General features: G+C 44.7%; 1 long non-coding RNA gene across 1 annotated transcript; it reads left to right on the top strand.

The window, feature by feature from the left end:
• The first annotated feature begins 6,630 nt into the window (after positions 1-6,630).
• Positions 6,631-7,608, top strand: LOC141026423 (uncharacterized). Its single transcript, XR_012188526.1, has 3 exons — positions 6,631-6,747; positions 6,830-6,859; positions 7,237-7,608. It is a non-coding gene; the product is annotated as an uncharacterized lncRNA (long non-coding RNA).
• Positions 7,609-8,245: the final 637 nt, after the last annotated feature.

The following is an 8,245-nucleotide window of genomic DNA, read 5'->3' as shown; positions in this document are numbered from 1 at the left end:
CATTCATATTTGCCTCGATATATAGTGATGTTAGGGGGGAGGGGGGCAGGGCCCTTACTGCCCCTGTCTTCGCCACTGTGCACGCGTCTGAGAGATGAAGCGGAAGGCATGGATGATGAGAGGGGGGCGTTGGATATATAATTAATGTGGGTGTATTAGCTATATATGTTAATCCTATATAGAGAGGTATAGATTGATCGATGTGGACGTGGGAAAGAGGGTGAGACCTCACTGGATATATCGATTGATCTGTTTGTGTGGAAAACTATGAAAGACCTAGCTATATACACACATACATAGAGGAACATCGATCGTTGCGCATGCACGCGTGAGAGATAAAGAATGCCCGATATGTTGGGGAGGGGGATGTGTGTGGGTGTGTGCCTTCATGGGAGACCTACCTGAAGAAAAATATTGTATGCGTGCGATGGATAATGCCGACTGGTAGTGTGTGTGCATGCATGCACGAGAGAAAGTTAGTGGTACAATTATAAAGAGAAGACTACTGTGTGGGTGTAAAAGAATAGGTGAGGTCATAATCAATGTAAAATTGAATTCAAATATTTGAATAAGAGATCCTGATGTTTGAAACCCATGCATGCACGAATATAATGGAGATCTGCGCGGTGTGGTTTGGAAACGAGCATGTTGTAATGTATACACATTGAACAAGGTCAGACTGATTTGAATTTGAGATACCGATGGCAGACATCATTTGGCCACGTCGCATCCGTGCATGGACACACTATTCTAATTGGAGATGATGGGCGGCTTTCGCATCACATGTCTATATCTATACCCTATATATATATATATTTTATTTTATATTTTTTTATATTGTGTGCGGGTAACTTTAACTTTGAAAGATGGTCGTTGGATGAGGCGAATCCGATGGTCCAAAGGTGGCAAATTTGAGCACTACTGGCCGTTGGATATCATCTAGATTCCACCAGATTTCGCCACATGTATAATCTAGAAGACTCCATGGTTGAACTTAAGCATAATGCACGAACATCAAAACACAAGCACTTCTTATTTGTTCTAGAATCTTCCGTATCAGAATTGCTCAAATGTTTTTCTACATGATTTTCCATTATTTGTTTTTAATTTATGTCTTACGACGCACAATTCCATGAATCTTAATATAGATTAGCTTTCTTATAAAAACTAGATGATTTTGAATGAAATGAACTATAAGAATTAAACGAACATCTACATCATGCATATATGACTTATAATGTGGTATTTATTCATAATTTGGTTGCCAAATCTCATGCGTGCAATGCACGTGTACCTTACTCTAGTCTAAATGGTGTTTGTGTGTGTGTTGTGCGTGTTGAGGTGCAAATTGTCTTTTTTTGGGGGTACACGTTAAGCTTGTTCTTCCAAAATTTCAAGCCGCACCTTGTTATGTCGAAAATTCAAGCTAGTGTCTCTGTCTATCGTGCTGCGAAACTCCCGCCTCTTCAACCCGCGCCTTGTTAGCCTGAATTATTTTAGATATATCTTTGTGTCGTTGTGCTCTGACAACTCCCTCCATCTCAACCCGCGCCTTGCTATTCCGAAATTAGAACGCGCGCGAAAACTCCCACCTCCTGTGAAATCCCAACACGCGAAATGCCCGTGGTACCCCTGAACCGAAAGAATCGCCTCAAATCGGTGGGGGTACTTTCGTAACTTACCCCATATTTCGGACAAGCGCGTCTCTAAGCCATGGTTCCCCACTGCCATCCCATCCGCCGACCCATTCGTAGACCGAGGCCGCGAAAACCCGCGACGAAACCCCACACCCTGCTCCGTCCGCCACCCAGCCGGAGCCTCTTCCCCGACGACGACATCCACAGCAACACCTCGACGTCCCTCATCCACCGTACCGGATGAGGATCCGTCGTCGATCTCATCGTCCCGCCGGCTCAGCCCCCCGTCCTCCACCTCCAAGGAGCTGCCCCGACGTTCGCCTCGTCTTTCGTGCCACCTCCATTCCCACACCGCCGTCTTCACCTGCACCACTTGAAGAGCATCATCATCACCGTTTCCTCGGATGAAGCTGCGGCCTAATCGGCGCCGCCAAAGAGGTTGTACACTAATCGCCGCATTTTCTTCTTGATTCGATCTCACGGTGCTGCCGGCACTCGGTCCCGAGCCGACACGGCGCGGCTCCATCCACGGCGGCGTCGCCGGCCACTTCCTCCACGGCGTCGCTCCCTCAGCGGCGACGTCCACATCAGTAGGAGCTGCTGCTGCTTTAGCTCTCGCTCGCGCTGCTGCTCTCCTCTTGCTCTCGGTCCCCTGCCTGGTCTGCTCTTGCTATTGCTCTTGCTCGCGCTGCTGCTCTCGCTCTTGCTCTTGCTTGCGATGCTGCTCCGATTTAGCTACATTTCAGTCGACTGAATCGACTTTTGGGTCTGTCGATTTTCAGGGGGTGGGGGGGGGGCTCGCCGGGGTGAAGGAAGAACCAGCCGCAGCGGAGAGGGGGCTCACCGGAGAGGTACCCCACTATCTATCATAGGGTTCAGGATGGGGCAGTGGTCGCCGGCGGTGGCGGGGCGTTGGCGGGGCGGTGGCGTGGGGATCGCCGGAGAAAAAGCTCGGCACGGGGGGGCCTAGAGGGATAGCCGGGGCGGCGGCGGACCGGTGGTGGGGAGTGTTTTCGGGGCGGGCGGGGCGGCGCACCGCCGGCCGCGGGCAGCGGGGGGGCTGCTGTTTGGCCGGTGTGGCTGGCGGCTCAGGGGGGTGGAGGTTGAAGATGAACCGCAGGCCCTCGATTTCGTATCCAATGGCTGCAAAATCGACTGACCAGAGATGAAAAAGTTAGTCGACCGACGTGTAGCCTCACCTTGCTAGTGCGTTCAGTTTCGACAGCAAAATTCAGTTTCGACAGTTAAGTTCAGTTTTGACAGTTAAGTTCAGTTTCGACAGTTAAATTTAGTTTCGACAGTTAAGTTCAGAGATGAGCGGCTGATGTATTTTACATCTAGCACTTTGTGGTTATGTATTTTACGTCATGTATTGGAGATGCTATTAGAATTCCACTCAGGTTAACGTTATTCGTTGTCTCTCTTGTCCTGCTTCAGCCTCGGCGTCGTACAACTCACCGGAGCTGCTCCAACGACGAAACCCTCCATCACAGCAGAGCAGTACCTCGGGCTCCATCTCCAGACACGTAAGTTCTTCTTCCCCTCCTCCGACAGCCAAGTCAGCCGGAGCATCCTCACCGGCCAACCCAATCACGCTGAGATCGACATGGCTTCGCCAAAGAGGTTGTACACTTGTTGCATCTCTTTTTTACTCTACATGTTATATATATTGTCCACTGAGCACTCGTAGTAACGGGAAATACGATTATTTTATCCTACTATATGACAAGCAGTGAGGTACCAGGTAACTTAGCTATCCGTGATGGACTCTCTTGAACGCCATCATTATTTATCTCTGCGCATTTGAGTTGTGCATTTGTCGATGGGCCTGGGAGTTGAGCTAGTATGGCAGTGGCCTGGGTCCAAAGTAATAGAAGTAGCACAAAAACATTTTTTTAGTCTAGGATTTTCCTTGCTCAAGCCTACCTACTAGAATCGCCAGTACTTGAAAGGAAAAGTGAATGAAAAACATCGAATTTGGAAAGTTTCCTATGGTACTACTTTTCATGAATTTGGTGCAAAGGAAAACTGTAGGATTTGTTCCTTTACTGTCTCCTTGAAAGAAAAACCGTAGGAATTCTAATTTTCACTTCTCCTCCTTTTCATATTCCTATTCATCAAGCACAAGACTAAGAGATAGTAGCATAATAGCATTATAACCGTACATTTTCTTGTGGTTTGACTTAATCTCACCATGCTTTTTTGCATCCTGTGATCTTCCAATTGTTGTGAATCAAACACCCAGATTGGCAGAAATCCTGCGTTTTTAAATTCTCTGTTTTGCACGTGCATTCCTATTCTATTCATGTCTATTTCCTATCCCTGCATTGTTAGAATCCTCAAATTCAAACAGGCCCTTACTCAATTACTTCTGTTACAGATATGTGTCAAAGAAAACCTTGTGTGGTTTGTCCACCCCAGCTCAGCTGCTCCAACGATGGAAGGGTTCACCACAGTAGGGATCCGCTCTCCAGACTGTCTTTCACCACCTCAGATCTTCTTCCTCGCCGCCGGCAGCCACGGCAACTGCATTACCATCATCAACTGAGCAGATGACCTTGAGGACTACACGGGTCCGCAAGAGAGGTCGCACTCTTCCGTGTCTGCTTACGTTATGCGTCGCTTAATATGATGACATGCTACATTATCGTCATGTTCACCTATTAGACTCCGAGTCAGGTCCAAACTAATGTTGAAACTTGAGTTTTTAAATGGTTGTGGGGTACATATTGGGGCAGCAATCAGTACTATCTGTCTACTATCTGGTTAATCTCCGGTGTCTACTATGAGTTTCATGTTGGGTGCAAACAAACATTAAAGGAGCCATTATCTGTATTTTTTAACTAAAGCTATTATCTGCCTGCTATCATTGGTTTTGGGTCTATCCACAGTTTGCTACCATCACTCTGGATTTGTGCATGCACTCCTTACATAATCTCACTATGTTTTATTCCTATGCATGCCAGTTATTGTACACAATGGAACTGATCATGTAGAGCAAAAGAGATGAGCCTTGCGTGGCAATAAAATTTCATGCAGACGTCATAACATGGTGGGCGCAAAGGCAGCCCCCCTCCGCCCATTTCAGATCGTAATCAAGAGGAAGATAACTGTTCTGAGGGGGATTCAGAAGGAGAAGACCACTCCTATTTACCCCATGAGGTCTTCGCTCTAACTTGGCATGTTGTTGTTGGTAATATCATGCATATGGTGCCTTGCATTGCTTACTGTATACATTAAAGATGTCATCTGCTTAGTTTAGACATGCTTTGTGTCAATGCCATCTGTTTAGTTTCTTTATCGTATATGTGAATCATGCAATGCCATCTTGTCTAGCCAGGCATCATATATGTGAATTTTGCAATGCCACCCTGGTTAGCCAGTCATCTTATATGTGAATTATATCATGCCATCATTTTTTTATTACGTGTTAAATTTGTCAACAATTTTAGTACATTCAATTACTCTTCCCGTGCATCAGCCATTCGGCATAGTCATCGAAAAATCTGGAGTGGAAACAAGGTCTTCAGAGCAGACAATGCTATCTGACGAAGCGCATGTCTTGCTGGTTACCGATAGCTCCTCAGAGGAGGATTCAGAGACAGATAACCAGTCATATCCCCCCCCCGTGGTGCATGCCCTAACTTGGCAGGGTTATGTTGCTCATATCATGCGTATGGTATCTTGCATTGCTATGTCATTTGCTTAGTTTAGACATGCTTTGTGTGAATGCCACTTGTTTAGTGTCTAATTACCATATATGTGAATTATGCAATGTTATCTTGTTGCAAGGCATTATGTATGTGAATTATGCAATGCCATGTTGTTTAGGCAAGCGTCATATATGTGAATTATATCATGCCGTCCTTTTTTTTGTATTTCTCATTGCTTTTGTCGACAATGTTTGTATATTCAACTGCTCTTCCTGTTCATCAGCCTTTTGAATTGGTGATGGAGAAATCTGGAGTGAAAACAAGGTCTTCAGAGCAGACAATGCTACCTGCTGAAGCAGATATCTTGCTGGCTACAGATAGCTCTTCAGAGGAGGATTCAAAGGCACATGACCAGTCCTATTATCCCCCTGAGGTGTATGCTCAAACTTGGCAGGGTTATATTACTCATATAATGCATATGTTGTATTGCAATGCTTAGTTGTTACATCATATACACAATATTGAATGCCATCTCCTTAGTTGACACATCATATATGCGATTGCCCTCTGCTCACTTCCTTAGTATATAAATCATATATTTGAATTATGTCATGCCATGATGTTTACATAGACAGCATGTATCTGAATTATGGCATGCCAACCCATTTTCTAAAGACATAATATAGTTATATCATCTCATCCTGTTTACATAGTCATCATATTTTAAATTATGTCATTCTATCCGTGAATTATATTATGCCATCATGTTTCCATCGACGGCATGTTTGTGATTTATGGCATGCCAACCACTTTAATAGACACATCGTATAGTTATATCATGTCATCATGTTTACATAGTCATCATATTTTGAAGTATGTCATTCTATCATGTTTAGTTAGCCATCATACATGTGAAATTGTGTCATGCTATCCTGTTTAATTAGCCATCATATATGTGAAATTATGTCCTGCTATTATGTTTGCTTACACAACATAAATGTGAATTATTTCATGCCCTGTTTTCTTCCCTACTATCCATTGCACCTGTCTATCTTACAATGTCTGTACATTCAATTACTTTTCTTGTTTATCAGCCATTTCAATTGGAGGGAGTGATGGCAGTATCTGTGGGAGTAAAAACACAGTCTTCAGAAAAGATCGTGCTACCTGTCGATGCAGATAGAACCACGGTTGTACTTGCCCAAGAACCAGCCCCACCACACATAACCCACACTCATGCAGATTGTACCCCTACCCAGTTGGACAGGGAACCAGCTACACCCCTTCTAACCCCAACCCCAGCAGATAGACACCCAGTTCCCGTTGACACAGCACCGTCTCCACCACAGAGCACCCAAACACGAGCAGTTAGTACGGCAACTGCAGTGCCCAAATCACGGGGACCACCACTCCGAACCCGAAGTCAACGCTTAAAGGAGAAGAAGAATTGTTCTCAGGTCAGGTTCCGTAGCTATGGTTCATACTACTTTGCTCTTGCATCACTGTATTTACTGATACCAACTAATTTCAAATTTGCAGGATGCAATTGAAACTCCAATGGCGCAACAGGTATGTTTTAAACCTGTTTCTTCAACGTGTTTGGTTGTTTGCTGTTGTAACTTGCTCTATGTTGATTTCAGTTTCAATTGAATAAACAGTTATGTTCTCATGCCATGCACATTACAAGTGCTGTTATTGCCGTGTAGTTTCCCACACTTATATTCTGTCTATCCTGCTTTGTCTTAAATAGATATGATTCGAACTATATCTATCTTGATTTGGCAACATAAACTAGAATGATATAGACCATATAGTGACCATACTACATAGATATATGTTTGTTTCATGATGTTATCCTGTCCACCTTACTACTGAACTGGTTTACCAAAATGAGTTTCATATACTACATTGTAAACCGGAGATGTGTTTGTTTGTTTCTCTTTTAGAACGCGGATAAAATATTGGAGAAGAGTACCCTGTTATGCAATGGTAAAGGAAGTAATGCAGATAAGGTTCAAGATAGTGAGACATCCTTGTTGGTCCCCAAGAAAGCTGATAAAAACTATATTGAAGACACTGAGACAACCCCAAAGTCCTGTCTTGATGTAGTGTTCGAGTTACTGGCTACCATTGCTGGCACCAGCTCTTCGAACTCGTTGCCTGAATCAGTTCGGCTTCTTGAGTCTCAACTTCAAGTTGAAAGACATCGATCAGATGTTATGCGACAGGAAGCCGAAGGACTGAGGAAGTCCCTGCATAATTCAGATGCATACTTTCTGGTGCAACAGCAAGCGCTGGAGGATTTAAGCGCCAAACAAGAGAAAGTTAATAAGCTTTCTAAGCATCTTGCCAGCATTATGGGTACCCAGGATATTGTTTCTTGAGCTCTTCTGAAGTGGTTTCAGTTCTGGACTTGTTTTGCTGCGGCGTTTATATGCTGTTGTGTTCCCTATATTTGCACTGGTGGCGAACTTTGATGCCCAATGGATGTAATATGTGTAATAGCCGTGATAGCCTAGTGTAAGTTGCTTGCTTATTTATTTCCTTGTTGTCTTGTTTATTTGTTTGCTTGTAGTCAGTGCAGTTCTTTTTCTGCGGTTTGCTAGTGGCTGCAATAACCTATTTTTTAAAACTAGGCCACAATAACCATGGGCTAGTATTTACTGTAGTGACACTGGGCCTCCTACGGGCTGTAGAAACAGTGGGCCTTCTACGGGCCGTAGAAACAGTGGGCCTCCTACGGGCCGTAGAAACAATGGGCCTTCTATGGGCCATAGAAACAATGGGCCTTCTACGGGCCGTCGAAACAATGGGCCTTCTACGGGCCGTATCATCAATGGGCCTTATACGGGCCGTATGATCGATTGGCCAAACATGGGCTAAACAGACCGCATTCTGGCCGTAAACGGGCTAGAGTTGGAATCGTCCGTTCATGGGCCGACCAAAACAGGCCAT

Source organism: Aegilops tauschii, chromosome 7, assembly GCF_002575655.3.
Source record: "Aegilops tauschii subsp. strangulata cultivar AL8/78 chromosome 7, Aet v6.0, whole genome shotgun sequence".
NCBI lineage: Eukaryota > Viridiplantae > Streptophyta > Magnoliopsida > Poales > Poaceae > Aegilops > Aegilops tauschii.
Note: the sequence above shows the minus strand (reverse complement) of the source record. Positions and strands in the feature narration are given on the sequence as shown.